A 27,110-nucleotide genomic window follows, 5' to 3' on the forward strand; every position below is an offset into this window, starting at 1 on the left:
TTTTTACAATAATTGACCCTTCTCAGAGCATAGCATCACTGAGCTGAGCACTCTGGTCTTTTTACTCTTCCAGCTTTCTTTTTCCCTCTAAATGTTCCTGTCACAACATTAATGCAAAGGCCACAGAGCCTCCTGATTAAGATGTGAATCTTTTCAATCAGGTTAAATGATTTTCTATATTGTCACTGGTTATCCAAATCCATTGAGCTTTCTGTCCCTCTCTTTTCTTACCTGTGCAGTGAGTTAAAAGTAACAAACTCACTGAAATGTAGCAGTTATTAAAATAACCAATAGGTATTAGGTGCTTTGAACAGTCCTTGAATTATATTAAACATCCAGTAATAGTAGCTGCAGTTACTCTTACCTCTTGCCTTAGAGACTGATGAATGATGAATTGCTCCACTAATCAACATCTAGGCAACATATTAGGAGACAGTAAATCCCATGAACTTAAAGTTCCTGTTTCATTAGCCTTGTTTATTCGCATTATCTGGTGAGTTTATATCATTTGTGATAGCTATTTATGTAAATATATTTAAGCAATGCATTCCTAAGACCATACCTAAATGTATAATGTTGATTTTCAAGCTGTTAGATTTTAGTCAAATTGGTTAGATGGTATCTGGGTATAATGGAATTGCGTATTATCACCCAAGTTACAAGAAAGTGTGGCTGTTAAAAAATATGGAGTAAAATAAGGGTACTGGAAAGGCTTTTTATGCCCACTGATCCATCAGCTCTATTCTATAAATCTCATTGAGAATAAAATCATTTATTCACACAGGTTGTAAACACAGAATCTTAAATGGGTTCCTTATTTAAACTGTGTTTCAAAATTGTCATCACAAATTATCATTATTAACAGTTGGCGATTATCAATTTGGTTTTGCCATTTAATAGCTAAAGCAATCATGGTACTAAATATAAAAATGTATATTTTTATTTTTTAGGTGCATATTTTTCTTTTAAATTAATGTTTAAAAAGAACAATATTTACTAAATGTCTAATAATTTGTTATTTATTCATTTTAATGGTTGAAAAAAATGGAGGCCTAGAGATGACCTAAAACATTGTATGGACAACTCTCTTTTTTTGCTTGTTTATTTTGCTTATTTTATTATTCATTCTATTTTTATGGTATAACAATACACCAATTGTCTCTAGATAAATTGAATTTTAAGAAACAAATATACCTTAAACAATATTTTTTCAAAGCTTACCTAGAAATTAGATATTTTTAATGCAGTTTTGCATTTTCAAGACTTCCTAAAATAGTTGCATTTTCATGGAGTTTGTCCTAAGAAATGCTGCCCACCAGAGAACAGTTATTTCAGTTAAATAATTTATTGGCAACTCTGCAACTACAATAACTGATGAAATATTTTGAGACAAGGAATAGTCAAGTATAGTGAATGTGAAATATACCGTAAATTTTAGAATAGAAAAGGCAGATGCCTGGAAAAATGAAGAATAATATCAATAAAATCATGTTATATTTGTTTTTAATATTTTAAGCTGAGATATAGTGATATTTAGGTAAAGAGAGATTTTGTAAAAATATAAGTTAAAACTTAAAAAAAGTGAAACAATCTTATGATAAAGCTCTATCCCACACACATATAAAAAGCCTTAGACTGTTACTTGCAACACCTAGATAGAGTGAGGGATAGAAATAAATGAATTTTGATAGAGTATGCTGTCACTGATACATAGCATCATGTGTGACTACCATATAGTCCATATTTAATTCTCTACACAGAGCACTTCTATCTCTATAAAATCAGAGAGTATAACAGAAAATAAAATGAATAAGAAAAATAATGGAGTGTTCTTAGTTTTACTGTACTAACAATCACAATTAGTGACCCAGTTTCGTTTTATATTTTTTCTTTCCAAGGAAAGAATCTGTATACTACTATAAGTTTTGTGTAAAATCCCTCAAGGCTACATTGTGACTATGCTTCTTTGGGACAAATGTAGCCTGAGGGATAGAAAGAGTTTTTAAGGTCCATAAGCTGAATCTCACATTAATACAGAGAAGTGCCCTATTATGATGATGGGTACCAGCTAATAGTAGAATTTCCTTACGTGTGAAAAAAAAATGTTGCTGTTATAATGAGCTTTGTGCTGGGCATACTGGTTTACTTGGAGCTGGCTACTTGTGAAAGCTTCACCTTTTCCATTTTTAGAAAATGTGAGGCAGCAAAAAGGTTTTTGACAGACCACAGATCCTGCAGTTTAATCGGCCTGATTGTGGGCACCCCACACCTCTCTTAGTTCTTTATTTTCTTTGACCACTAACAGCTTTGGAAAAAATTCTGGATTATAGCTTTAAAGTAAAGTGATATTATGTGATTATGGAAGATTAAAAAATCCACTTTATACAAAAATCAAGTAATGGGAGAGAAGATTCACAGGAGCTCCTAAATGGTAAATCTCTTTCTCTTTCTCTCTCTCTCTCTCTCCCCCCCCCCCCATCAATGCTTCCAAGCCTAATTTTAATACAGAGACTTAGAGCAACTCTTTTGTCTTGTTAATGGCTGACTTCATAGGGTGGTAATATGTTATGTATGATCCCCAAACTAAAGTTTTTGTATGTTTGTAAGTGAATTTTTACTTTGTGTACATTTGTTCTGTGCATTGTAAAATAAGTCTTTATTCACTTTAAGGATTGTAAATTATTATTACTTGAAAATATTAATTAATTTTTTCCAAGAAACTCTATATTGATGCTTACTTTGGATTTAATTTGGTTATAATACTTATGCTGCAAGTTAAAAATTGTACATGATAAATTAAGCAGTGATCTTTCTAATTTGAGCAATTTTATCACAGTTAACTTCTCTCAAAATGAAAAAAATTCGGTGATAAAATAAGTTAATTTGGAAACAGGGAGCATTTATGTATTTATTTATTTATTTATTTATTTTTGAGGTGGAGTATTCCTCTATTGTGGAGGCTGACCTCTTAGTGAACTCCTGGGCACCATAAATCCTCCTGCCTCAACTTCCTGAGTAGCTGAGACTACAAATGTACACTACTGCTCCCATTCTTTTTGTAAATAACAAAAGAGGAAGGAAAATGAAATTAGAAGAAGAAAGACAAAATTTTAAAATAAAAAAATTAGTAATACAAAAATACCTAAAATTATAAAAAGTGACAGAGTAATTCCTACAATTTTATCCAATGCATATATTTAGATTAATAATCAGATTGTTGTGTGACTTTGTAGTCCAAATCAAATAGCATAATATCCTAATATAAAATATAGGTGTCACAGTAATCTATTTGAATATAGTTAAAATAAGCTTTTTATAAAATTTTATGAATTTTTTTCTACCCCTCCCCAGAATTTCTTAACCATATATCTACTGAAACATTTGCTAAATTTAGTTATTTAGAACAAGAATTATAGTTTATTGCATTTATCAGATTTAGATTTTTTTTTAAAGAGAGGATGAATTCCGAGAAAGATTTAAGTCACCAAAGATTGCTTACATAATTGGCTAATAAAGAGATAAACTACATGAAATCTCGTTTTAACCAGAGACCATCTAGATGACTTGTTATTATTTGTTTCTATCCTATCATTATAAGGACTTAATAGTCATACCTGCTATTTTAAAAATAGAGCTAAAAATCCTGTGTATTGTTATTGTGCCAGTCATCCAAGGAGACAGAGAAAATGTGTAGAATTTTATATATTGAGGTCTTTCCTTCATTGAGTTTGTGCCTCCAGTTGTAGTGTCATTAATGAAACTAAGATTTTCAAAAGTTAAAAATATCTGGAGGAGAATATTTCATGTCCTCTCCAGCCTAATTTTCTGCTATTCCATATTCTACCTGTTAATGAGCTGACAAATTTACTGATTACATTTATAATCTTTAAATTTCAACTTGATACAATGTTTAATGTTTTGGAGTTTGATTTTTGGTAAAGTTAATTACCCTTTTGGAAATGATTGACTTGCTGTTCTCATTCTGCCAACTAGAACAGTGAGTAGAAAATTATTCATAGCAAACTAAAAGCTTTTCCAGATGATATTTTCAGTTAATGTGTTATTTATTCTTCATGATTTTATAGTACTATGTTGGATTTATTATGAGAGTAAAACAAATCAAATTACTTTCCTCATTAGTTTTGCATTGTTTTCCTCCCTTTTATATTTAGGAAAAACCAGCTTTTACTTAACAAAAATGACTCTCTAATCGAGTCTTAGCTGCCAATTTCCCAACATTCTTGCTATAATGAGGCAGACACAGCATAAAGTCAATCCTCTCTAAAGCAAGCATTGCTTCACTGAGCAAAAGTTACTATTGTCTCTGATATGCTGTCTTGTATACACCTTTTGCATCTGTGCACTTTCTGTTGCATATTTCAGTGAATATAAAATAAGTTGTACCATGGTAACAAATGATCTCAACATCTATATAGCTTATAAGAAAGTTTATATATTGCACATCCTATATGTCTCTCATGGACAGCTTTGGCTCTACACATCATTCTAAAATGAAGAACCATCTAAAATGAAGACTAGTATGATCTGAGACATACTAGTCATATGGCAAAACGAAAAGAGCAAAGCAGAACAATGAGCTGGCACTTAAAGCTTCTGCTTAGATGTGGCACAGGTTACTTGTAGTCATGTCCTATTATCCTACATAAGTCATATGACTAAGTATAAAATAAGTGGTGTGGAAAGTCTAATCCTATTGCAGGGATGCGTGTTTATAATGTTTATATCTCTCTGATATTACTAAAGAACTAAATCATTGATTATGACAATCTCTGCCTTAATTAAAATTTTACCTCTTTAATTACAAAGCTGAATAGACTCACTTACTGGATTCTGAGAGGATCTTATAGACATCAAGACTATCAAAATGTCTAGGACATTGACCAATTTTAGAATGAACCTGAGAAGCTATCAGACACACAAAGGAAGGGTAAAAATGTTGACTATTATACTAGTAAAAGGATAATCTCTTTCACTCATCATAAACCACATTTGGGCAACATTTCAAGACCTTGCTATAATAAACTCATTCAACAACCACAGTTTTATCTATTACCTTAAGTGTAAAACTGTAAATGTTGCCATCCAACTGAAGAAGAAGGAAAAAAAAAAAACAGTTTCTTATCAGATAATTTAAAGAATGAAAACCTTTATCAGATAATTTAAAGAATGATTACCACCACAGAGGAGGAAACTAAGTAATTAACTTGATTTATTCCCAGAGAACTATGAGTCAATATTTTTTTCTACAGAATTACAAAACAAATAGCTTAGGCGAGAGGGCTTATAGAAGCATAATTTTATTCTTCCTATGATTTTAGCTGTTTTACATTCAAAATTGGAATCTGTAGATTAAAATGACAATAGAACTTTAGAAAAAATAAGTAATTAAAATACATCAAGCTGATATTCTCAAAAAGTAATGATAAATACCAATACATAATATAATTAAAGTGGATAGTCTGATTAAAGAGAAATATTTTAAACATAATAATTCAAAGAGAAAAATAATAAAACTCTATTGCAAATAATTTTAGAATAGGAGATGGTGCAAACATTAGGAAGGTTCCAACATAATGTTTGTACCAAAGTTCATAACTTTAGCTAAGAAATAATAGAAAAATTTAAAGTCTTATCAGGCATCATATATTCACAATAAAAGAATATATATGTATATATGAACATCAAAATATCTTCTGAAAGAAATAGGTATTCCAGAAATGTTGGTGGTACAGAACACTTGGGCACTTGTGTGATTTAGGATCAAAGGTTACCTAATTAAAATGATAGAAAAGCATACACAAATCAGCTAAGGATTCTCCAAAGAGTGTGTGTGTACACAGCATGTGTGTATAAGCACACAAGTTTGTACATATGCATATGTGCTTGGATATGCATTATGTATTTAATATTGTATGTTTCATAAGGTGTATATACATGTAAATAATGTGTAAATATTATAAAATGCATATGTGTGAAAGTTTATGAGATCTTCATATATGAATAAACTCAAGCATTTAAGCTCCAGGTTATTTTAGTTGTATAACAGTTTTTAGAATTTCTGTTTATTTTCTAAGGGAAATATTGTTATAGTGTAATTTTTTAACAAGTCTTTAGGAATGATCTGTTACCACTGGGGATTTCTTCATGACCTTTTCATGAACCAAAACTGTCCCAAGAAATTTGTCCAGGCTGATTTAAAGTCTGCTGAAAAAGACACTAGAAAGTTTATTCAAGGCAGCAATTTTCCTAAAGAATCTTAAAGAAGGGCATGTATGTTAATTTTCTATTTGTATATTCTTTATGATCTCACTGAAAAATAAAAATGATGAAATTTTGATTTTCATGTTTCTGCTCTAGAGACCATCAACAACAATTTAGATTTAGAAGTTGCTGACTTAAAAGATGCCATATACATTCATGATCAATTACATTTATTTTCAGCTTGTGTCAGAGGCAGTATAAGACAAGATGATGTTGAGATTCACTTGGGGTGGCTGGCAACATATTCGCAAGATATTAGGAAAAATAGTAGATTATAATCTCAGACCTTTTGGAAGATGATACAGAGGTGTTGTAGGTGTTCTGATGTCCTAGGTGTCATTTATTTGTTTTGGTGGCGTCACCTCATAAAATTTTAAATGTGAAAATTTACCTTTGCCCAATATTAAGCATTATGGGTTTTCATATTTGAGAAAATTGGAAAGGACTTTATAAATGTGTGTTTTCACTTCATTACAATTATATGTAATCTTAAAAAATAATTATTATGGTTATTGGGAGATACTTGCAAAAGGTGAAAATCTTAACTATGAAAGGTTTCAATTTAGCAACTGATAAGTTTCAGAGGTTAGTTGATAGACAATTAAATGTTTCTTAGTTTTTAATTTACATATCTTTTTCATATTCTAAAAACCAACATATTTTTCACAATTTAAATATTTTTCTGGGTATGGAAAACTGTACTTGCCTTCCCTGAGCAATGTTCTATGGTGCCTAATGTATAACATTAACCCCAGAAGTGTGTACTATAAATCTTTACCACTCACCTTTGACCTTCTCTTCATAGACTTCAGAGCATGAACAACCTTGTAGTCTTATTTAGATTCTTCTACATTTGCTAAGCATTCAGCATGTATGGCCATCATTTTACTTATCACATTATATTACAATGTACTAACTAATTTGTGTGACTCCCTCTGTAAAATAAAGGAAAGGAGATGGGAGCACATTTCTTCATTTACTGAAATACATACATTTATTCTAATAAAGATATTTATATACAATGTATATTCATTAGATATTTTTAATACAACTTCCTGAAGGACACTGTTCTATTCACTGTAGATATGGAAGCAAATAAAAAACAAGTCCCAGCCAGCCAGAAAGTTATATTTTAATTGTATGTCTAGTTTAATTTGGCACCTAAAACTGGTTGATATAGTATGTTTAGTATTTTCCGTGTATTAATAAAATGTTGAAATTGTATGTTTAAAGATAAGATTGTTTGAAATTACTTAAATTTGTGTAATTTTAGTATATATATTCAATATTCAGTATAACAAATTCAAGTCATTAGAAATATATATATCTACTAATACTAATAAATATCACTTGGAAATCTGCATGTAAAATGAAATTAAACCTTAATTGATTACCTTTTAATTTATTCATATCTGTTGCCCAAATTACCTCATCTTCCCACCTTCTTATGAGAGACAAGCAGAAGGAGAGGCTGGAGGGAGAGAAGAGGAGGGAAATATCTTAAATTTGGAATGAATTTTTTTAGCAATACAGCTCTTTCCAATAATTTTGTTATATTATTTTTAAAGAAAATGACTAGTATGTGTTGCAATTCTAACTGCTAGTAAATCACTGCTTAATGAAAACAAGTACAGTGGAGAGTATAATGTTTTATTTCTTCTTAGTACAGCCCTGTAAGAACTAGCAGACATCAGATTTGTCAAAGTCACAACTCCTTTAGAATTTCCAGGAGAATAACAGGATCAAAGAAAAGAAATAGATAAGATAAAGAATTATTATCTATTTGTAATAGGAGTTTCCCATTTAAGTTTTACTTGTTACTATCATTTTAGAACAAGTTAAAAGTATGCTTGTTAGGAATCTTTACCTGACACTAATGGAACCTCTTTTGACAGATTTTTTTTTTAAAGAAAAATTATATGGTGTGAATAAAAAAATAAAAAACTATCAGGTTGGATCACTTACTTTGTATCTACAGGTACCTGCTTGGCTCATATAATTTCCCCAGAGTTAGGTGAAAAACTCATTTGTACCAGAAGATTCTCTACATTATTAGAGAAATGTTTTTTTCTTGTCAGACAAGTATATTCTAATTATCATTATCCTACGGATTCAACAGTATTCTGTGTTTTAGAGTGATATTTTCAACCAATATGATGACTGCATTCACTCAATGTGAAATAGAGATACCAAAAATAGTTAAAACCTCTATTGTGTTTTGGGCTATTTTAATTATATTTTACATAACTTATGTATGTTTTCTACAATATTTTGATTTGATCAATGCACTGTTTTTAAATAGGAATTGTATTATAGATCTTTCCAATGTTTGTAGTTTACCTTCTTATCATTTAAATTTGGTTTATAGTTATAACCACATCTTACTTTACATCTTCATATTTCTCTCATCACCCTTCTCTCACTCATTGCTTGCTGACTTTATTGCTGTTTGTGGAATAGTTAATGCATGATCTTGCCTAAGAGCCTTTTTATTTATTGCCTCTTCAGTTTAGGAAACACTTGATCAAAATATCAGCATGGTCTTCTTCAGGTCTCAGAAAAAATGTTACCAATTCAGAGAGGACTGCCCTAACCATCATAAGCAAATGAATACTGGGCTACCTTCTGACCTATCATTTCATAACACTGTGTATATAGAAAGAAGCCCACACGTGGTGTATGTTCTTCTACAGTCCACTACTAGTTAGGGTCAAGATAGAAAGGCTGACCCATTGCCAGCCTAGAAGGGTCCATCAGTAGAAGTCGAGAGGAATTTACACACCCTTTGCTGGGTCAAAGAGGTCCGTCATCAAGAGTTAAATGGACACCTAAGCAATCGGAACACTCCTGACATGACCTTACAACCATCTCTCTGCCCCAACTGACCTTCATAGCCATCTCTATTGTCTGCTTAGGAAAAAATAGGACTTAACTCATCATGTTCACTTCTCATCTTCTAATTTTCCCTTTCAGTGTCCTCTCTGGAACTCACCAACAGAGTCCTTTTATCTTTCACTTTTGTAAATTTCCCCCTTATCATCCCAAATGAAGCCTGATGACTCTGCATCACACACCAGCTTTTAAAAGGTGGATATTTTGGCCTGGCGAGGTGGTTTATGCCTGTAATCCCAGGCTTTGGAAGGCCAAAGTTAGGAGTGCAAGACCAGCCTGGCCAACATGGTGAAACTCTGTCTGTACTAAAAATACAAAAGTTAACCAGGCATGGTGGCGGGCTCCTGTAATCCCAACTACTTGGGTCCCTGAGGCAGGAGAATCGCTTGAACCCAGGAGGAGGAGGTTGCAGTTAGCCAAGTCCGCACCATTGCACTTCATCCTGGGTGACAAGGGCAAAACTCCATCTCAGGGGAAAAAAAAAAAAAAGGATATTTCTCTCACACTCCACTTAAATCACTGAGATTGGGAGAGATTGGGATTGGGATGATGTTCTTTGCTCCTCAGTGTTGCTTCCTGAGCAATATAGTTTCTCCTCCCTAAAATCTAGCCATGTTGTCCAGACATCAGTAGATATTCTCTGCTACCACTCCTTAGAGAAATCTTCCACCAACCTCTGACTCCCCCTCTTCTGTTGAGATTTTAGCTGTAGCTTACTGTTACTCTCTTCAACTCCATTCTTGTCATATATGATGGCAATTCCAATATCCACCCTGATGAGTCTTCAAAAATCCTAGTTCCTCAGTTGATTGACTTCTCTCCCACAAAGAACTTGTTTTCCTTTTAATCACTACCTTCAAATAATTTTACCATCTCATGATGCATGTTTCCAAGGGCTGTTTGGTATGGTATTGACGTTTCAATTTTAAATGCCCGTATATACATTTCGGGTACCATTTTCTGATAACTTGCCTATACACCTAGCATAAATTCTTTGCTTAAATCAACTCACTAAATTTTATCTAATCCTATCACACAGCAAGGGATCCAGTAAATGTCTGCTGAAAAATACATGTAGGATAATATATTCTATTTTTAAAATATATGGTAATATACAAATATTCTATATTTCATGAAATAGTATGGTTAAAAAAGGACTGGAAAAAAATACTTCTTTAGAACCTATGTCATTTTATTAGTGTTTTACTTTAATAAGATTAAAATGTTTACTAAGGTTAATAAATTAGCTAATGAATCTCTGTTGCATACTTTTTTGTTCTGAACAATTATACATTTTTTTCCAAAGGCAAAATATTAATACATTGGCTCAGCTTTGAATTGTCTTTATTTTGTTTTCTAAGTTGTTTATATTATTTATTCAAATATGAAATGTATACAATTAATGTTACATAGCACCTATTTTAGTTTAATGAAATTTTCCAAAGCACTTTTTAAATTTCATGTTTGAAAAATTCATTTATTTAAAATTTCTATTTACTTTAAATATTTGGTACATTTCTTTTATTCAGAAAAAAAGGAGAAGCTAAGTAAAATCTGGTTATTTGCTAACAGTACCATGAAATTACTGCTTAGCTGGGTTGTCAGTGTGAGCCTTTCATCAGCAGCAGTGAAAAATGTTAATGACATCATAGTATTATGGGCAAATCAATAGAATATGTTTGTGTTTCACCTAATTCTCAGATAAATCAGTTATTCTTTAGTAGAGTCAGAGCCTAAATAATGAATTATTTCAAAGTACCTCAAATCCGATTAGTAATTGCAAATTATCCTTTGTTTGGATGAGCCCGAGTAAAATGTTTGTCAAATTCATTACTTGCCTTCCATAATTCCTTTACCTTCATACATTACATTATCCCACACAACATATAGAGGTTGTTTGAAGAAATTTAAACTGACTTTTATTTAAGTGGAGCATATACTAACTGATTGCTAATTATTTGTTTTATATTGAATTTTAAGAATAAACTCATTTATTTTTATAGGATATTTAAAGTGTCCAAGGACTTACACTAACAAGTTGGACTGAATACATTGTACTTCAGGAATTAAGAATTTTTCCTGGAAGAAGGTAAGATAATTAGACTTATACATATTTGCCTATTAATAAGTTTAATAAAAATTTAGAGATACTACTGTACTTCTGTGGCATATAATTGGTAAGATAATTTTTAAAAATAAAGAGTATTTTCTTTTTTTGTTTATATAGTCTTCTGTAGAATTATTTGGGTAAATGAGAGGGCTCCAACATTTAAAACATAAATCAGTTTGTAAGAATTGCAATTCAAAATGTCAAGAGGTGGATTGCTACCATTTGGTTTTAAAAATAAATTCTTCATACTTGGGAATTTCACTGGGTTTGTGATGTTCCCCAGGAGCCACAGAACAGAGATAGCTGAAATTTGAGCATATTGCTATCCACAAAAATTCTTTAGCTAACCTGCCCCTTTTATATTTCTTCCCTCTATATGGTTACTGTCATCCAGAATCCGCTCAAAGGCTGAGTGTCACGCTCAGGGTAGAGAAATCTGTTTATAAAGTGTCATGCCATCTTAATTTTGACCTCACATGTGAGATTGAAATACCACCTGTAAGGCAAAATACAGTCAGGAAATCTGAATGTGTACATACTGTATTACTTATTTTAACACTTTTCAACCATAAATGTTTCTCAGGATTCATTTCATTGTATGAAGTAGAAAGAAAATTTGGCAAGGTTAAGCTTACCATTCCACCATGGTTACATGTGTTGCTATTAAAAGGAATGGCTACAATAAACAAAGAAATGGAAACATATTCTTGAAGATCTATAGTGTTTGGGACTGTTAAGAAAAAATAACCCTCAATTTAAGTATGTTTCTTTTTTTTCTTATGGACCTATGAGTAGAATAAAATTAATTTGTCAATTTTGTTTTGGTTTTTACTATAGTAAATCTGAAGACTTCACAATTTTGTTGGTTCTCTTTTGATTTAACTGGATGATTATTCCCATTTAATGTGAACAAATATATTTTTCTCTAAGTTATTCATATTCATACCAATAAAAATTTAAAAATTATGAAAACATATAATGCTATGTGGAAACATCATTTATATACACAGAAACATTTATCACATAAGGCAAAAATTTACTGATTTAAGATGTATGTCGAAATTGTGTTGGTAAGGATGTTTGATTCTTTTATGGGAAATACACGTCATGTCTTTAGAATTGATAGAGCACTAAAAACTTCAAAAAATGACTTGTAGTACCACTTCTCTAATACGCACATATACATTTATACATACACATATACACATATGTATATATGTGTGTGTGTGTGTGTGTGTGTGTGTATTCACTATTTGCCTAGAATAATTTTCAGCCTTCTACAATAATAATTTCCTGGTGGTTGTTTTTCATGAGTGGATCATACACACAAAGACTAAACATTTGCTTCCTTTTTCGGCAAATAATAAGCTTCTGCTCCTCTAGTTACAATTACTTCCAAGTTCACTAGTAAAGGAGGCAAGATTCACCAGGTGAATTTTCAGGGTACTAATTAAAATCTGCTTCAAATTTATAAAGGCCAAACTTATACACAGACCTGGTGCCACTGTCATTGCCACCACTCTATTTTAATGTTTATTTGGAATCAAGCCAGTTCTTAAAAATTAATTTATAAAAACATCAAGAGCTCATATGAATGAGTCTTAAATCACTCAATGCAAATAGTAATACACATATTGAATTGAAACAGGATAGTGGATAGAAGTCAACAAATGAATATTTATAAAATATTTAGCAAATATGACTAAAATCTGATGAAATTTTACTTCCAGATATTGTGTCAGTTAGAAGTATTTGTGGGACTTAATTTATAATTCTAAGTTTTGGGTAACACATACAAGCTGAGATACATAAATATCAATTCTTTGGAAAATATCTGGCCATCTCAAATTGGGGGCTATCAGACCTTCAGTTTATCTATTCCTTTTTGCTTTTTTTTTTTTTTAATGGAAGTAACCTGAAAAAGAATGGTTAACATATCAAATGAGTTTTGAAATAGCTTATATAAATATTTAAAGCATAGACAATATATTTTTATTGTGTAATTCTATCAGTAAATAACTTATTTGCTTAAGCAATGCCTACGTGTCAGGATCTATGATACATTTATTTCATCTCCCAAATCTGAGAATAGTTCTGCCATTGTTGACTATTCCCTCAACATGGCTTCATATATGTTTGATTCTAAACAAATTCTAGATTAAATATATACAAATGCCTTACTAGCAATCTTATAATAAAGATTTCAAGCATTTATTTAAAAAGTAGAAAGTAAATAAAATTTCACATTAGTGAAAAGTAAAATTGAAAATATGTGGATAACAGGGAAATAGATAAAAACCAGAATGTTAAGATCAACAGTAGTATATAATTTCTATTTTGTTCAAGTTTAGATGCCTTCATTTTTATATGATCATTGAATAAGTTTGATCTGGTTTGTGGGGAGATGGCCTCATCTAAAATTGCTCTACAGACCCAGATAGTACTGGAATTCCAAGCTGTATCACTGTTTGACTTTGAGGAAATTACTCTACCTTATTTCATTTTCTCATTGATATATTAGTGTCAGCAATAATTAATTTTATTTGCTTAAACATATCTACATATGTTAAAATATTTTATCAATTGAAATTTGAAATAGTTTTTCTTTTCTGTGATTAGTTTTGAAACTACATTCATCTTATTTGTAAAAGCATTCTACATTTTTAATGGTTGAGGTATAAGTCTTATTTTTCCTTTCATGATTGTAAGCTATTTGAAGTGAAAAATGTTTCTTCTTTTATTGACAAGCATTCTTTATTTGGCAAGTAATTATTTATTATAACACTTTTCACAATTTGCATTATTGATTGATCTTCATAATTTGGAGCAGATAGAAAATTACCCTTATATTTTGGATGAGGAAACAGGTACAGAGAGAGGAAGTGACTTGGATGAGACTAATGAAGCAGAGCCAGGATTAGAAACTAGAACATGACTTCTTATTCTGTGCCTTCTCTCACTACACTTTGGAGCTTTCTGCTTTAATATATTATATAATTGAATGTTTACTTCACGTGTTTTTCAGAATTATATCTATTTTGTACATTAAAGCATTTTTGCCCATGTTTATGGTTTTTAAACACCTTCATCCATGAGTAGCTTCTTTTGAAAGCTTTATGAACCCCTATTTTTTTCTTCCTTATTCCTGCCTCCACCCACCGGTTTAAAGGGACAGACAATATTACTTCAGTGAGTGAGTGAGAGAAAGAATAAGAACCTTTTGGTATAGAAATGTTGCCGGTAAATTGAGTTAAAACAAAACCATTAAAAACATAAAAATTATCTAAGGAATATTAGTACAGATGCTTCCAAACTTACAATGAGGTTATGTTCTGATAAACCCATGCATAATTGAAAATATAGTAAGTTGAAAACGCATTTAATACAACTAACCTACCAAAAATGGTAGCTCAGCCTAAACTACGTTAAATGTGCTCAGGCACTTATATTAGTCTAAAGTCACACAAAATTATCTAACACAAAGCTATTTTATAATAAAATGTTGACTATCTCGTGTAATTTATTGAATAGTGTACTGAAAGTGAAGAACAGAATAGTTGTATGGGTATTCCAAGTACAGTTTCTATTGAATGTGTATCGCTCAGGCATCATTGTGAAGTTGAAAAATTTTTAAATTGAACCAGTGTCAGGTGAGGTACCATCTGTATTTAACAAACTAAAACATTAATTTTTTTTTAAGTGAAGAGTAGTCAATATGTTCACCTGTTATTTTAGCTGTGACTAATTGTTACTTAGTTTTGATTTTCAAATAAGTTGTCTTAGCTTATACATATTTATATCGCAGTCTGTTTTTTAACCACTTACAAGATGATTGAAGGAACTAGAACATATTTTCCTAATTTAAAAATTCCTATACATTTTTTAAAGGAAGAGATGGCTTAGCAATACTAACAAAATTATGCTGCAGCTGAGTTCACATTTGGTTATAGTAATGAGCAACTTTGGTGACCCAGTCAAGTAGCAAACTCCTACTTCATGGCCTTGACTCTAATGTTAGTGCCCACAGGGTCATAAAGAGTGCTTAGAGATTTGGCTCTGCCCCTGAGAGAATCTAGCATACATGCCTAACCTCCTCTGCACCCAGTGAGGGTGGGGATTGGAATGGTTGTGAGTAGGTGTGGAATGTCACCTACCTCTTTGAAAATCTTCATTGCTTGTTTGCACAAGTCGAACTTCAAATTCAGATAGAACCGTTTATTTATTTTGCTGGCTAATTATTTCTTCTTTCCTCAAACCGTCCTTCTATTTTTCTTTCTCTTTGATAATCTGCACTAAATGCTTTTAGGTCTACAAAATTTCTGAGCCAGAAGGAACCTAGAAAAATCAGCTCAGTGTTTAAGAAATTGGGGCCAAGATGAATACAAATTACAGAAACCAAGAACCCCCAAACCCTAACTCTAATTCTAGATTTGTTTCCCTTATGAAGTAAGATCTGGCATTCAAGATATTCCTTTTACTGAACTTGCCTTTTCATTTATTTTGAGAATCTTTTGATAGTTTTTTTATTATTTCCATTATTATCATTGTCATAAGCAGCTATTTATGTTTTTGTGAACAAAATAAATGTGTGACCCCTATTCTACCAAGAAATGTCTATCAATGAGTAAAATTAATGGAGCAAAAAATGATTGGGTAATTTAAAAAATACGCATATAATATACCACTTCAGAGAACCACTCTGTTTGGGGAAGGAGATTTTATGGCTGGCTAAATATTTGTTGATATATGTATGAAAGACAAAACACTATGCGTAAAACTCCTTGGGATATGTAAAAATGTTTTGGCAGAGGCCTCTCTATATTTATTTTTTTTTTACTAACATTATTGAGAAATAATTTAGATGAAGCAAACTTCATCTATTTTAAAGGGCTCAGGAGTCATGATTTTAATGAAGTGCATATCCTTTAAACCCTTACCACAAGCAAGATATATAATATTTTTATCACCCTGGAAAAATTCTTCATAACTCTTTCCTTTTTTGATGCTATGCATTAATTTGTATTTCTTATAAATAAGTATATAGAGGTAAGTGTATACTTTTTCACTTAGCAAAATAATTTAGAGATTTATCTATGACTTATGTGTATCATTAGTTGATTTCTTTTTTATTGCTGAGTGGTAGTCCATTGAATAAATATAATATATGGATATACTACATTTGGTTATTCATTCACTTGATATATAGTTGTTTCCATCTTTTGTCCTTTGTGAATTGCTTTTCTATGAGTATTTGTATACAAGTTTTGTAGGAATATGTGTTTTCATTTCATTTGGGAAAACATGTGGATTGGAAAATCAGGGTTATTTGGTAGGTATATGTTTAACTTTAAAGAAATGACAGTGTTCCAAAACGGTTGCACCATTTGACATTTCCCTGAGCAGCATATGAGAGTTCTTGTTGCTCTGCATCAGGGCTCTGCAAACTAGTTCTTAAGCCAAATTCTGGTTTATTTGTAAATAGAAGTATATGGGAACACAGGCACACTTGTTTATGAAGGAGCTGCTTTCATACTACAAAGGCAGAATTGAGTAATTGTGAAAGAGACCTTATAGCCTTCAGAGCCTCAAATATTTACTATTCAGCCCTTTAAACAAAAAATATGCTGACCCCTGCTCTACGTCCTAGCAAAACTTCATGTTATGAGTCTTTTTACATTTTAGCCATTTTAATGTGTATGTAATGGTATCTAAATGCGTCTTTAATTTGTATGCCTGATAACTGAATGATATTGAGCATATTTTAATTTATGTATTTACCATCTGTATATCTTCTTTAAGTGCCTATTCAAAACTTTTGCTCATCTTTTTCATTGGCTTTTTGGCTTTATTATTGAATTATAGGAACACTATGCAATCTGAAGACAAATCCTCTGATCTATATATGTGTGTGTGTGTGTGTGTGTGTGTGTGTGTGTGTGTGGTGTGAATATTTTCTACCATTCTATGATTTTAGCTGACATTCATATAGTAATTCCAGCATTCTCATGCGTATTATTTGTGTCTTCATTTTAAGCCATAACTGTAGTACTGCTGTTGAACATTTAATATATTCTGATTTCTGTTTTTATGTAACATGTATCCCGTACCAAAATGAAAAGCTTTTAGGATCCTATTTTTATCACTGATATTTTCAAGTCTAATTATGTTATGCCTTTTGGTATTTGCTTTATTTTGTTTTCCTTATACTAAGCATTAAGTAAACCTTTTCTACCTGAAAAGTCATTCCCTTCAGTTATGGGAAATTTTCTATTTATATCAAAATGTGTATATATGTATAAAATATATATATATGAAATATATGCATATCAATTCTTCTATTCTTAATCCTAAAAATGATGTTGGACTTCCTTAATTGATCCACTAATTTTATTTATATTTTTTCTATTTTATGTTCTCCTTTATGCAAATTTTTCTTTGCTTCATCTTCCAACTCTTCTACTGAAGTTCTTATTTCATTTCTACGTTTTGTGTGTGTGTGTGTGTGTGTCTAACAGAGTCTCTCTTGTCACTCAGGCTGGAGTGCAATGGCGTGATATCGGCTCATTGCAACCTCTACCTCCCCGGTTCAAGCAATTCTCCTGCCTCAGCCTGCTGGGTAGCTGGGATTACAGGCACCCACTACCACACCTGGCTAATTTTTTTTTTATTTTTAGTAGAAATGGGGTTTCACCATGTTGGCCAGGCTGGTCTCAAACTCCTGACCTCAGGTGATCCACCCACCTCGGCCTCCCAAAGTGCTGGGATTATAGACATGAGGCACGGCACCCAGCTCTAAGTTTCTTATAGTCTTATTAGTTTGCTTGCTTGATTGTTTTTAATAGGTTAAATGTATTTTCTTACTGGTAGAGAATATCAGTTATAATTGTGACTTGACATGTTTTTCATGTTCCTCATTATTTCCTCTAAGCTCTTTATATTGGAGATTTTGGAGGATTTTGTTCATTATTTATATTGTCAGCTTTCCTCATGGTCAGGTAATTCTAAGCTGTCCACTAGTATTTATAAGTGAGAAATCAAGCCATTTTTGAAAGTACTGTGTTGGGTGGGGCTTATACTGGGTGTGGAAGAGGTTAGAGGGTGTTTTATAAATTATCAGACTACTGCTTATATTGACCAATAAATATATCAGTCTTTTTACTCTGGACTACCAAATGATTAATCAGGGTTCTTTAAAGGGACAGAACTATTAGGATATATAGATACTTATATATATATATATATATATATATATATATATATATATATATATGTAAGAGGTTTAATATAGGAGAGACTGGGAATTATTGGCTAAAATGATGCTTTGGGATTATCTGCAGATTTCATTATTCATGTTATTTCTGTTCTCTTTATATATATATATATATATATATATATGAATGAAAAGAAGTTTATTTAAAAGAATTGACTCACAGGATCACAAGGTAAAGTCCCACAATAGGCTGTCTGCAAGTTCTGCAAGTTAGGGAGCAAGGAAGCCAGTGGTAGATCACTTCGAGTTCCAAAACCTGAGAAGTAGGGAAGCCAGCAGTGCAGTCTTCAGTCTATGCCAAAGGCTCAAGAGCCCCTGGCAAGCCATTGGTGTAAGTCCAAGAGTCCAAAAGCTGAAGAACTTGGAGTCTGATGTTCCAGGGCAGGAACCATCTAGCCCATTAGATGGATTAGAAGGTCGGAAGAATCGGCAATTCTGCTCTTCCATTGTCTCCTGCCTCTTTATTCTAGCTGTACTGGCAGCTTATTGGATGGTGCCCACCCAGGTTGAGGGTGAGTCTGCCTCTCCCAGTCCACTGACTCAAATGTTAGTCTCCTTTGACAACACCCTCACAGACACACTCAGGAACAATACTTTTCATTCTTTAATCCAATCAAGTTGACACTCAATATTAGCCATCACAGATAATATGTAGAAAGTTCTCCAGTGCTTTTAGTTTCTTCACTAGTTGGCAAAGGAAAAACATCTGCTGATTGTTGACATTTTTGGAACAAGGTGTGGGAAAATGTTGCCTCTTCATCTCTTTTTCTGGTAGAGTATGCCATTAGTGCTGATTATCTCCCAGTTTCCTTAGAGTGAATGGGCTTGCTTATCCTGAGAGGTCTTTAACTCCCATTTGCTACGTCAATAAACTTTATGTGAATTCATCATTCCCCCAATTCCTTGAAATCTTATATTGCTGTGGTCACTTTTATCATTCCCCTGGTCTTAATGGATGAATATATTTGTTTCTTTTAATTCTCTGCTATGCCTTTCCTGGGGTTAAGAAAGGGAGGGGAGATTGACTTTTGTGATTAGTCTGTCTGGTTTAATTAGAATTCATATTATGTTTTAATAAATAATTACATGATTTTACATAGGTTTATTTAACTCAAGTATTATTATGAATGATCGCAATGTGTTTCCATAGGTTTGATAGGCAGAAGAAATACTTTTCTGAGGCTCTCAAAAATAAATATCTACAATACCAGTGATTAATCAGTTCTTCCTCCTTTGTAGCCATATTTTTAGGATCATTTTATAACTTACTGGCGTCTTTACCACAGGAAAAGACAAAGGTTCACATCTGTCCATTTTACTACATGCTAAGTTTTAGTAAGAGGTTTAATACAGGAGAGATTGGGAATTATTGGCTAAAATGATGATTTGGGATTATCTGCAGATTTCATTAGTCATGTTATTTCTGTTCTCCTATTACCATAGATAATTGACTAGAGCTGAAGTGGGAGTATAGACTGAAATACAGTTGCAGCTCATCTGGGTTTCATCAAAACTATATCCCTGTTGAGCCACAAGTGGACTTCGCAACAATTTATGTCTAGGAGTGCTACCCACAGTCATTGGGAATTTGCCTGAGGTCTGAGACAGTTGCTATGAAAACTGTCCCACTCCCTTTTCCTTAGTGGAAATGTAACCAACAGCCAGAACTTATAATAACAAAGATGAAGAAATAATTATAGAGCAGCGGGCTATTAACAATAGTGAGACCTGTAGATCATTGTACATAGATCTATGTAGATTAGTTATTTTGATTGGAATTATGGAACAATTTATTTTCATCTATACTACAAAAGTTGAAAAGTAGACCCTCAAAGTTTTAAGGAATTTTATCTAATTTTATTCTAAATATATGTTTGCAAGTTCCCTTGAGCTTTCTTTGTTAAGGACAATTCTGTTTGGGTTCTAAAATTATGAAGTCAAAAAAATTAAGGTCAGCCGGGCGCGGTGGCTCAAGCCTGTAATCCCAGCACTTTGGGAGGCCGAGGCGGGTGGATCACGAGGTCAAGAGATCGAGACCAGCCTGATCAACATGGTGAAACCCTGTCATTACTAAAAATACAAAATGAGCCGGGCATGGTGGTGCATGCCTGGAATCCCAGCTACTCAAAAGGCTGAGGCAGGAGAATCACTTAAACCAGGGAGGCGGAGGTTGCAGTGAGTTGAGATGGCACCATTGTATTCCAGACTGGGCAACAAGAGTGAAACTCCATCTCAAAAAAAAAAAAAATCTAAAAAAGAGTATCAAACTGTTTTTAGAAAGCCATCTTACTGAATACTATGACAAAATTGGCGTAAGTTTTTCAACCTTTAAATATATTATCATTTTGTCAATGTGTGACATCTTGGTTGGAATTTTGCAGTAAAAATATTTTTTTATAAAATAATGATGACATTTAAAAAGATTGTTCCTCTAATATCTTATAGAATTTGCTACTCACAATACGTAATTTCCCTTGGATATTGATTTAAAAGCTATAATAAAGAGTATGGAGGTACAAAGATGAGTAAAACAAAAGCATATATAATCATAAAAATGTTTCAGAGTATCTAAAATCTAGTTGTCTATACCATTAGAAATAATCAATTGCAGTTTTATAATAAATTTAAAGAATATCCCAGATTTCTTTTTTAAGTAGTAAAGAAGCCCCTGAGCAATGCTACTCTGACTTGCTATATAGGCTTGCCACTCTGCTACAGATTCATCCAAGAAGGCAATGAGACCTGATGGAATGAGAAATTTGTATTACTGGATAATATGTAAAACAAACATCCTTCCATCTCTTACCATGAATCTCATGTAATTTGTAAACTAGTGGATGAGTATGTTGCTCAAGTTTATGATTACAAAGAGGGTACACATGTTGAAGTGGCCATTTTGATAGAACCACATCAAATGATTGATTTGTAAAAATGCCTAATTTTATGTAATCCCAGCTCCTCAGGAGGCTGAGGCAGAAGAATTGCCTGAACCCAGGAGGCGGAGGTTGCGGTGAGCCGAGATTGCGCCATTGCACTCTAGCCTGGGTAACCAGAGTGAAACTCCGTCTCAAAAAAAAAAAAAAAAAGCCTAATTTTAATCTCATCCTCTAATTAGCTAACTCTATACAAACCTTCATATCTTAGCTAAGTAGCACCACCACAAAAAACAAAACCCTTCATATTTTACAGTATTCATCACACTTATAACTTGTTTCTTAAGACAGATCTTCTATAAATTATATTTTCTCTTAAATAGGGAATTTTAATTCTCTTTCTATGTACTATTTTATTCTCTTGTAGTTGCTCAATTAGTAACTTGTTTGATTAGGTAAGCTTAAGTCTAAACATGATATGTTTTGCTGAATTATTTTCATGATTTCTTGCTGCTTCTAACACAATATGAGTAGTCTATTATAAAAGTGGCTTTGACTTGTGCATGTATAGATATACCTTGAGTCATCAAATCCAGACATTATAATGTGTTAGCAAAAGCTTTTACAATCATTACCCTCAATATACTGGTTTATTTGTTTTCAGAATCATAATGAAAATATAACTGAGAGTGCAACCAAGAAGAGATACAAAATGTAGTTGAAAAAAAATTATTGTTTAAACTTCGGCTTGAATATCAGAGGCATACTGAGAAATTTCTTAACTTATTAGTTGGTTTGTTTTACCAAAGAAAGCAAAATTAGACTTAGAATAGTTTTTATTGATTTTGCTGCATAATTTATTTAAGCATAAGGAAAAAGGAATTGAGAAAAGAAAGGCAAGATGATTTGTCTCCAATCACACAGTCAATAGAATGCCTAGTTATGGAAACCTAATTTTGAGACCTACAAAGATAGTTTCCTGACTGCAAACATGTGGATTTCATTTCAGATATTTTCCAAATTTAAAAATGTATTCTTTTGAAAAATTTTGCCCCAAGCAAAAGATAAATTGCAACATTCACATTCTGTGAATGATGGAAATCTTTACCTTTACAGCTTGGTTGACTTAATGCAAGGATATAAAAAAAAAATAATGAACCTAATGTCACTCATTTAACAACAAAATGATACTGTCAGCATTTTGATTAATGTCTATTTTGAACCAAGAGACCATTGTCTTACAGAAATATTCTAGACCAATTGCTAGTCTGGACTACAAAGTTGGACAGAGGTGCCTTCTAAATCAAATCCTTTTATATCCCACAGGCTGAGATCATGCACATCTGAGATGTGTTAGTTGAAATTCCACACAGTCTTCAATTGCCAAGTTTGAATGGAATGAACGTAATACTAAAAGTAAGGAAACTAAGAAAAATTAGCATTAAAAACTTTTTACTATATAAAGTTTCTATAGAGAGCAGCAGGAGAGAAGGGCCTGCAGCGGTCTCCACTCACAGATTTAAACTTGAAGCTGACCTATTGTTACCTTCAGGGAGAGAGTGGGAAGGTTAGGAAAAGGATTTCAAGAATAAGCAACCAATTACAATTCATTCAGAAGTATTTTCTGAACAGTGTTCTGTTGGGGGGGGACACATATGTAGGAGATGTGATTCCTTCACTGGCAGCTTGATTGAAGTATCTGACAGTTTGAAGATGTAGTCTCACAATTTTAACTGTTCAACCTTTATTTTCTGAATATTTACAGTATTACAGGTATGATTATAAATTATTGGAGCAAAAGAGGAGTAAAAATAAATGCCCGACAATCAAAAAAATTGCCATCATGAAAGCAATATAGTAAAATTTTCAGTGAAATTAAGTTAAGTGCTAATATGGCAGAGTGCCCACTTCTCTATCTTCGCTTGGCCTTCCTGTAAGTCTCATGAGAAGAATATAGGAACTTAATTTATTTTATTATCGTGCTAAATATGGACAAATAACCTAATATAAAACTGGCCAAATCATATAAATAAGGGATTATTGCAAACCAGGCTAAAATATGCAGCAAACGTGAAAAATTCCAAAGCTTACTAGTAGGAAACTGCCAACTGCAGTAGTAATGAGATATTGTTTTCCTTCCTTCAGGTCAGTGAAAATTAAAAGTGGGGAAGCCAGTCAGTGTTTCCTAGGGTGTCAGGAAGTGGGCAGACTTATGGCTTGTAAAAATCCAAAATTGCCATTAATTCATGAAAAGGAACATCTAAAATAAACATGTATAATCTTAATAAAATAATAACTAACTAGCAAGATAAATAAACAAGGAGATAAGTAAAAACCCTCCAAGAACATTCAAAATGTTCATCATTAGGGAAAAGTTAAGTATTGTGGTTTTGATCCAAATTAATGAATATTTTAACTTGATTAAAAATATTGGTCATATCCGTACATTTGACTGGAGGCTTTCTTTTGACATGTTTTTCGAAAAGGCCATTTTTACTAAACAATGTTTTTATTATGACACTGTAATACTTTTTTTTAAACAAATAACATAAAACTCATTGTGTATGATATACAGTTATACATATTTTCACCTATGTGAGGAAGGTTATGGAAAAGCCTGTTGTTAAGTTGGAAACCTGCAGCAGAAAAAATGAAGTTACTATATGGATTGTTGTTAATTTTTCCACTTATACAGATTCTTGTATATTGACTAATTTAGGTATAACCATGATGATTTTGCTTGAAAATATTAATTATAACAAAAACATAAAGAAATGCTGTAAAATAATGAGAGGAATGGACTTGAAATATTTTTGTATTACTAATGTTTCTAATTTATGGAACTGTGAATTCTTCCCATCTACTCCATAGATAATTAAAAATTTAATGTTATTTAAAAAATTTATGTTTTTACCAAAATATATAATTGTTATATTTTTGCATCTGTAAGTTAATTTGGTACCTTTCCTCATGCGTATTAGTAGGTAGGTTGGAGTAGATAATATTGTCTTGCTTTAAAAATGACTTGCCCTAGTCTACAATATAAAAAAAAAAATTATTGGTTAATGTTTGGAAAGAAACTCTGACATAGTTACATCAATCAAAAGGCAAATATGAGAAAGCAATTCCAATTCCACTGAGAAGCTATTCTTTCAAAAAAGCGAAGTGTTGCTAACTGGCTCTGAATAGATAATTATGTCAGTCCATTGCGTAGGGTATGGATAAAACAGCTAGGCTGAGGCGTCACAGCAATGGTTGGTCCAGATTTTTGAATTTTGATTATGTTCAAGTTAGAAACATTTTTTTAAATGTGCTTTAAGTATGGACATAGAAATAATTATTTTTCTTCCTCATCCATCACCCGGCAAAGACTAAGATTTTATAGCTAGTGCTTTGTCCAGTGAATTTATAAACAGAAATTCTACAATTTTGCTAGAACTGTTTTTAAATTTCTACTTCTATATAATTTAATGCAATAAACATGTAAATGAATTTCTTATACATACATTAATATATTTACCATTTAGGCCTCATCTACATGGTCAACATGAAAAACGTTCACAGAACAGGGCAATTGTTTTTCACAACTTAAATCACCTGTAAAATATATGCCAAAATATCGATTTAAAATGTGTCCCAAGGCCTTTGAAATTTAAAATAGAATATAATTCTAATAGAAATGCAAGTCAGCATCACTTCCTTACATTCTTTCTTTACACATTCTTGAAACTATCAAGTTTTGTGGACCGTAAAGTCACTAATGTTACCTTCTGTTATGGTAAAGTTTGTTGAGGCGAGATTCGGAATAGGTTTTGGCCAACTCTAATTTGTGCATTTTCTATCTCCTACAGATTTTTACACAGTGTTGTCTTTAATTAACTAACCTATTGAGCATTGCTTCTATTTTCAGAATAAAAGCTCTTCTCTTACATGTTTTGAGCTTTATCTACTCAGGTGATTAAACTAGACCCAGAGTTCACACAAAGAAATGGTGGTAATTTTTTTTTTTAGTCAAGCATTCAATATCACTCAATTCTGAATAAATTATTTTTAATAAATACATGAAATTAGTTATAATGCTTATCAGAAATTTTTTAACTAAATCTTAATTAAACCATGTATCACACTAAGTAAATATTCTACCTTCTCATTTTCCTTACAAATAAGCACTGACAATTAGGCAGCATTTAATATTTATCATGCTTATCTTCACAGCTGCAGTGGCATTGAAGGTGACTAAGAATGGCAAGAAGAGTTTTCTTTTGTAAAAAATTGAAAACAGGGAAATAATGATTTATTCTTCCTTGCTTGTTGAGTGGCTAGAGGTAGATAAGCGGATTTGTAGTGAGGTCATCAGTCACAATTGGTTGGTAATTTGAAAATGGATTAGCTTAGAAGTAGCAATTTCTGCTCCATGGGTTTCAGTGAAAAAGTCTGCCTAATTCTGTAAGAGACCTCATAAACTGGCAGAGATCAATGCCTACCTAATGTGCCATTATGCACTGGGCACACTTCAATGATTACAGCACAGCTGTGGCTGGGTTTTGCTTGATATTTCTTTAGCACTTGCACCACAGGTGCTCCACATGACTGTTTTGCCCAAAGGAATACACTCTTTAGGGAATTAAAATGGAGGAGACACTTTGCTTTCTAAGCAGTTTTTCACTTTTGAACTGAGGAATGGCTAGTGTCAGATGTCAATAATGTTAGCCTAGTAATAAATAAAGACTAAACAACTTATCGGGAAGAAATCATCTTCTGTAATATTTCTGGATGGCCCTTTCTAATTTTGAAAAATGTATGGGGTAAAATACCTGCCCTTATAACTTGAAAGAGCATGGTAACACAAATTTCCAAATGGAAATGTTCAATGTTTTACGAAATGGAGTTTCTTTTTTTCTTAATGGAAGAGATAGCATTACATAATTTTTAAAACTTTTTTTCTGATATGTCATGCAAATTAGATGGCAATGGAGCAGGAAAAGGAATTTAGTAAAATGAATTTAAAATAAAAATTGAATGTAAGACTCAAGACTGAGAATCCTTAGTGTTATTCTCCCAAGATTTCTGTACTGGCTATGTGCAAATATTATATTTTAGAGTAATGAGTAAAATATATTAAGGACAGATAAATAATTTGAAATGCAAATTTGTATAATGCAAATAATAAATTCTGTTTTATGGTTTATGCAAAGAAATATATTACCTAAAAATTTATTTATCTAAAATTATATTATCTAAAATTTTTATTTTATAATTTATTAAATATAAGTAATGAGATGCTACAAACAACATTTAGTATTATCTAAAATTTTTATCTTACAGTTTATTAAATATAAGTAACGAGATGCTACAAACAACATTCCAAGGTAATACAACACAGAGAAAGGAATTTTTTGAGAATAATTTATGACTGATTCCTTGGTACCAGTGGGAACAAAATGCAGTATATATTCTAAACACTTTAAAGTCCAGTTTTTGTATAACATCAACATGGGTTTACAGTTAATCAGCAATCTTATCAGCAGTGTTAGCTCTCATTCAGGTACCTGACCTTTACAAAGTAAAAGAAATACAATACAATGATTAGACAAATAATATTTTAAGATCATAGGGCCAAACAAAAGGGCTTTCTGCTCTAAATTATTTCTCAGTCTGCTCATGTAAAATCTTTTCAAGAGGG

General features: G+C 32.0%; 1 protein-coding gene across 1 annotated transcript in view; it reads left to right on the forward strand.

Annotated features, from left to right (window-relative positions):
- The window catches only part of SEMA3A (semaphorin 3A), a 381,041-nt gene that overhangs the window by 50,397 nt on the left and 303,534 nt on the right, over nt 1-27,110 (forward strand). The window contains exon 2 of the mRNA XM_037736534.1: nt 11,178-11,263. The gene's annotated coding sequence lies outside the window, so the exon portion shown is untranslated. The remainder of the gene's footprint in view (nt 1-11,177; nt 11,264-27,110) is intronic.

This window comes from Cebus imitator, unplaced genomic scaffold (assembly GCF_001604975.1).
Source record: "Cebus imitator isolate Cc_AM_T3 unplaced genomic scaffold, Cebus_imitator-1.0 Scaffold26, whole genome shotgun sequence".
NCBI lineage: Eukaryota > Metazoa > Chordata > Mammalia > Primates > Cebidae > Cebus > Cebus imitator.